Here is a 6977-nt window from a genome sequence, read left to right as displayed (position 1 = left end):
CTACAACCACAATAAAATTCACATAATATGTGTTATTACAAGAAGTGTCAGTCTAGCAAAATCTTTATTCAAAAACTCTTTATTCAATTACTCGGTTCAAAAAGTTTCTGGAATATATTTTTTTCGCCGAAATGAATATGTTATGTGGTATATTTCTGTTTCTGGTGTTGACATTATTCATGACGTCACTTCAGTAGAAGTTTCATAAAGAGCATATTCCGAATCTCACCGGTGAGCAATCTGATGGCATCACGGTGTTCCGAATTCCACCGATGACGTCATTGATGCTCCACTGGTGTCGCACCGGTGCCATCAACTTGCAGAGGTGGTGGCAGTCTCCATCAGCTGCCATCAGTGAATCTGATTGGTTCTTGTATAGGGCGGGAATTAGCAGACGAATAACATCGTGCACTGTTGTGTCATGGCGGTGTGTTCTGCTTTAGTTCTGCTGTATTGTTTGTAATGAGCAACAACGTAAAAACAATATGTTAATGGCTTATGAGCAAACATGTCAACGGACTCGTTATTACTACCGGTTCAAGAAATAAATTGTTTATGCTATCTTTTCTTTGAGCGAGATGGGAGTACGAAAATTTCGCAAAATTTTGCTAGCGTACCACAGACAACAACTTGTACAGTTGCCATGACAGCCATCGATCCTTCCGGCAGTTTTGTTCCTTATTTCGCTGCAACGTGACATCATTGATGCCACCGGACCGGTGAGATTCGGAATACGCTGGATCATAGTCGTCGTGTGGCAACTGGCTGTTGTTCGTGTGATATTCATCATCGCATTTCAGAATGTGGGATACAGAGCAAAAATCTCCTTTAGAGACATTAAGACTGTTTGAAGAAGCTTATGGTGAAGCAGCAATGAAAAAAAACGCAGGTCTATGACTGGCATAAATGTTTTTCTTAAGGTCAACCGGAGCGCTGGTTGTCTTTGATATTCATACAGCTTGCTTCTATGGAAGTGACGTCATATTTGAGGCCAACACCAGAAACGGAAATGTACCACATCACATTATTCACTTCAGCAAAAAAAATATATTCCGGGAACTTTTTTGAACTGAGTATGTATGTTAATTTTCATAACACGAGTTACTAATAGATGAACTGTAATTTCTATGAGCTATGGCAGCTATACACTGCTAGGCAATAAATATAATATTGAAATAAGGAACGAACCAAATGTTCAAAATATACACGTAAATTGTTATTGGAGGTTACAAATGGAAGTGAAGAGAAAACACAACAAGAAAAGAAATAAAAAAAGAAAAAGGAAAAACTATCAAAATGGCAATGGATTATAAATATGAAGAGTAAAGAACCATTAGTTGTCTAAAAGTAAAAACTTGAACGACCCATTTTTAATCAGATTCAGAACAGACTAATGACGAGAGAACTGTTAATGAGCTTAAATATATCGAAATTTCCCTCAAACAGCGCACACTTTTATACCTTCACAGCAGATATAATCTGTTTCACGATGTTTAAGAACTAATGTAAACAAAACCATAACCCAATTTAGGCTTATCACGTGTTGTCTGCAACTGCCTGTTCCAAAAATAGTATATTCATACTACAGAAAGAAGAAAGTTGCGTCAATATGAAATTAATCATCGTCAAATGGAATGTAACACAAAAGTCTTTCTTATCTGTTTAAAAGGTAGTCATGCCAGACACTTTAAAGCCATCATCCTCCATGAAAATGTTCTCATTGTCATTTTCATCACTGTCTCTACTCAGAACATAGTTTGTTGGCCGCTCTGCAATGGTTTACCATTGGGGTACTTTTTAATTCAATATTCTGTCACAACAGCGCACTAACAGTATGTGCAGTACATTTATACTTTGTCTGAAAACACTAAAGTTCAATTCACAATAATGGTGACCACATCCATGTTTGGCTCACATGCCTCCTGGTAATGCTAATACAGAGTTGGGCAGATAAAACCGGCCCGTGTTATGACATTGATAGGTACTAATGATTTGAAACAAACTTCAAATGGAATGAAAATAATAAATGTTGTTGTTTTCTAATGTCAGGCGTTTGACAATAAAGTCATTTGACCTCTTGCACTCCAATATTTTTCAAAGATATTATCATGACCAGCCACTGAAGCACAGATTTTGAGATGTTCCGAATCCATTTCTTGGTTTGAGTTGCACAATGGGCAGTTAGGGGACTGATATATTCCAATTCTATGCAGGTGTTTGGCCAAACAATCATGGCCTGTTGCCAATCTAAATGCAGCTACAGACGATTTTCGTGGTAAATCGGGAATTAACTGTGGATTTTGATGCAGAGAGTTCCATTTTTTCCCTTCATAATAAATGTTGGAAGTGCCCTCCATCTGCATCTAGACACTTCTGTGCACGTTTTAACAGGTTCATGAAAACACGTGTCAATTCCTCATGGGTGATACTGCGGATGCTATTCCGCAAGATCTCCGACTCACATGAACCTGTTGAGCCAATCTCATGGTAGACTTTCGAGGACTCCTAGTCATAAATTCATTAATTCGCGCCGTAAGTTGAGGAGTCCGGACAGAAGGAGTTCTGTTCCTTGTTACATTTTTTATGGATCCAGTCGTACGCCATTTTCGCACCAAATCTTGAATGCTGCTTTTCGCTGGTACTGAGCGAAGCGGATATTTGTCTCTGAATAATTGTTGTGTTTCCTTAATAAAGCTGGTCTGTATGTATGCCACGACAATGAATATTCGCTCTGGTATTGAATAAGTCATGCTTATTTAAAGAACAACTCTTTACATGTGTTTAGAACGTCTGACTTTTAAACAGCAACCAGAAGAGGTTATAAGCAACAACAATGACACAAAACACGCGGAAGATACAGTATAGCCAACATAATTACATTTTCAAGAAAAAAGAAATAAAAGAAATCAATACCCTACATAATTTATTTTCCAAATCATATGACATGAGATGGGGCCGGTTTTATCTGCCCAACCCTGTATTTAGTAACATAACACTCTACTTATATTTACATAAACCCAGTACAAAATGACATTTTTAAGCACCAAACATAATACCTGCTTTCAAAATGCTACATGTTTATTCTTAGAATAATTTTTAGATTTCCAAATTCGTTTTTTGCGAAATCTGAATGTTCATAACTTCAATATACTGATGAGCAATAGTGGAAGCCTGTCCCAGGACAAAATGACTCATTAAAAGAAAACTGGAACCTAGAATTACTTGGTTATTTAACGACGATGTATCAACTACTTAGTCATTTAGCGTCGATGGAATTGGTGATGGCAAGACGAGGCAGAGAATTCTCCATCAATTACCTGACAATCGCCTTACGGTTGGGGCAAACCTCGGAAAAAAACCCAACCAGGCAATCAGCCCAAGTGGGAATCAAACCCACACCCCAGCACAACTTTGGATTGCCACATAACACCTTTGCTGACTGAGTTACGCATAAACCTTATAAACAGAATTGGGCCTATTTTCACTCAGGGCACAATTACCAGTGAAGATTATGTGAATGAGATCTTTGACCCATTTTTAGATGAACTGACTTATGGAGAACGTTCCTCAGTATTTCTCCAACAAGATTCTGCCACTACTCACACTGCTGAAGAATTCATGAGAGAACTGCGTCGAATTTTCGGAAGAATTATCAGTAAAAATTTGTGGGCCTCACGAGCTTAAAGACTATATAAGAGCTGAAATCGAGTCAATCAGTGAAGCAGAACGTCTTTTATTTTAGTAGGTTATTTTACGACGCTTTATCAACAGCTTAGGTTATTTAGCGTCTGAATGAGATGAAGGTGATAATGCCGGTGAAATGAGTCCGGGGTCAGGCACCGAAAGTTACCCAGCATTTGCTCATCTTGGGTTGAGGGAAAACCCTGGAAAAAATCTCAACCAGGTAACTTGCCCCGACTGGGAATCGAACCCGGCCACCTGGTTTCACGACCAGACGCGCTGACTGTTACTCCACAGGTGTGGACTGAACTTCTTAAAGTAATTAACAATTTCATAAGAAGGTGTCAACAGTGCGTAGTAGTTGGTGGGGGAGATTTTCAACACCTACTTTGAGCTAGGTAAGTACAAATTCAAATGCAATGCTGGCAGACCGGGTGGCCGCAGATAAGCCCCTAACAGCGGGCGACAAGAAAATGAAAACTGCGCAGCTAAACAAAACAGTGTCACTGTAGAGAATCTTATATCAAACAGATTTAGCTGATAATTCCGACTTGTTGCAATGCAAGTTAGATATCAAAACAGAACATGTTCTGTGTCACTGTCCTGTTTTCGTAAAATTAAGAGATCTCTGCTAGAACATTCCTGGCCTGACATGGCGATAATCACCAGCACTCCAACATCGAGCATCAAATTTGTCCAGCTTGGTGATGTTAAGATACCAAGGAGCTGCTAAGAATGTACCTCAAAATATCTGCATCAGTGACCCAAGTACACATTAAGTTGGTCTGACCTTGTATTGCAAACAAACCAATTCAAACGCAAACAGATCTTTAAATGTACAGTACATAGAAAATCAACGTGGCCACATTGTGATCGTAATTGGGCAGATTATAAAGAGTGGTTGGAATGGACCAATAAAAAAAAAGTATGAGGAGAAAGAGGATGTAGCAATAAGTAATTTGAGGATAGGAACCAACCAGATGCGACTTATGTATATAGATACGTCACAATTAGTGGGTGGTTAAATGGGGCACAGTTGGATGCATAGAAATAAAGAAAGAGTCATTTTTTCTTAATTATTAGATACTCTTTTAACATGTTGTGTGCCGGTCTCCGTTGATGTCCTTCTGGCATGTCGTCGAGACAGAGAGAGGGGAAATGGGAGTGACGGGACAAGAGCACCGAAGCTTAAGGAAGTGAGTTGTGATGTTATAGTGAAAAAAAGGGAAGACAGTTTTGCACAATATTTGTTTATTAATAACAAGAAAATGTTAGGTACTTTTCCCTGGATCTAGAGGCAGGGGAAATGGTGTTGCATATAAGTTTTTAATTTAGAAATTCGTCCTGAGACTTCGATATGGGGAGAGTTACGATGGTAGTAAAGTAGGATTTTTGTGAAAGAGAGATGGGGTAACAGGAGTGCCTGAGTAGGAAAGCATTAGGCTTGTCCTGATGGTACAGTGTAGAGTCAGATGTACAAGAGATAGAGAGAGATATGGAATTTAGGTGTGTGGTTAGTTCTCGCAGTCGACGAATCTAACAAGCCACAGCTCGCGACTTCCCGACTACGAGAACAAGCTCCTTGGCATCGATGGATCAACAAGCTGTACCTCGCAACTTTCTGACGCCAAGAGCAGGGAAACGGTAGACTCTGTTATCAATGGATCAACAAGCCATAGGGTTCACTCTAGACAAGCTCTTTTAAATATCCCCAAACGAAAAAATTCAATGAATTCAAATCTCAAAATCTCGATGGCCAATCCATCTGTGGAGAAACAACCTGTAAAGTCACCTCCATGCTGTAGAAGTGTAAAGGGCAGGCATTCTGTCTTGCTGATACATTAGATGATTCTGAACCATAAGATGAATATCTTCGAAGAACTTGACAAATACTTCCTGAAGGAACCTTATGTACATAGTGTTAGTGAGGTTTCCCAGAAACATGTAATATCCCACTAGCCTGGTATAGAATATATCAACCCACACACTGATGCTCCACCACATCTGGTGAACTTTCTCACTTATGGCATATGGTGTGACACATGTGACTGTTGTAGAGGTTGAAGTGTTCATCACGAGTGAAGAGATCTTTGTCAATCCACAAAAGGCAATGAAGAAAGTACAATTCTGTCTGCAGTGTCGTCATTAATCATTGACAATACTCTAGGTGTCTTGGTCGATTTGTGGGTAAGCTGCAGTAGATGCTACGAGTACAAACCATCCCCATGAAGAATGCTGAAGACAGGTTGTAATACAACCCAAGCGTAGTGCAATAAAACGCGAACTTAGGGTCGGATCCTCTTCAATGATGCATAGGACTCTCTTTTTGAGATGTGGTGTATGTTGAAAGGTTACTTGACTATCTTCTCTTGTCCAGCCTTCACAATACATTGCTAGTAGGGTGTCTTCTTCTGGGGTACTCCAAAGCATACTCCTCAATGCCAGCATTGTTATTACGGCACGTCCCCAAGATGTGAGTACATATTATAAGTATTCCTCTAAATTGTGCAGCAGCAGCACTATATCTTAAAACATTTTAAAAGTATTACAAAATTCATAGCAATCATATAATACTTCGTGAATGTCAATTTGCTATACAATAACATGATAAATGGAAATTGGAAAATTAAATTATGTTTTATTTAAAGACGCTCACAATTGCAGAGGTTATATCAGCATCGCCGGTGTGCCGGAAGTTTGTCCTGCAGGAATTCTTTTACATGCCAGTAAATCTACTGACATGAGCCTGTCGCATTTAAACACACTTAAATGCCATCGACCTGGGCAGAGATCGAACTCGCAACCTTGAGCACAGAAGGCCAGCACTATACCAACTATGCTACCAAGACTGATTGGAAAGTGAATAAGTAAACGTAAATATGAAATGAAAACAATGAATGATCAATAAGGATTTTGTAGGTTTCAAATGCTGCATTAGGATTATTTTCATATCAAATCCTCTTAGGTATCTTTTGGTGTCTTATTAACTCTCAAACTTTATTCATCAAAATTTTAAACAGAAAATAAAACAGAAATTTCGAAATTACAATAGAGGAATAGAATAGATTAGAACCAAAGAATCCAGGACTTGCTCAACACCACTAAGAAACCAAGGACAAACAATAACAAATTAATGAATTTAAATACTATTATAGTCACAATCATGCCATGGTATGAAAGAAAAATTTCATATCCTCGAGCGGGATCCGAACCTGCGACTTCCTGTACTCCGGTCAGGCGCTCTACCACTGAGCTATCGAGATCCATGCCAAAGGCTTGGAATTATAATTTCATAC

At 39.0% G+C, this 6977-nt stretch overlaps 1 protein-coding gene across 1 annotated transcript in view; it reads right to left on the bottom strand.

Annotated features, from left to right (window-relative positions):
* mrn (general transcription factor IIH subunit 4 marionette) overlaps positions 1-6977 on the bottom strand; it is a gene marked incomplete in the record, with an annotated part of 36280 nt that overhangs the window by 11249 nt on the left and 18054 nt on the right.

This window comes from Periplaneta americana, chromosome 13 (assembly GCF_040183065.1).
Source record: "Periplaneta americana isolate PAMFEO1 chromosome 13, P.americana_PAMFEO1_priV1, whole genome shotgun sequence".
Classification (NCBI taxonomy): domain Eukaryota; kingdom Metazoa; phylum Arthropoda; class Insecta; order Blattodea; family Blattidae; genus Periplaneta; species Periplaneta americana.
The sequence above is the reverse complement of the archived record's forward strand: the minus strand, read 5'-3'. Positions and strand labels throughout refer to the sequence as shown.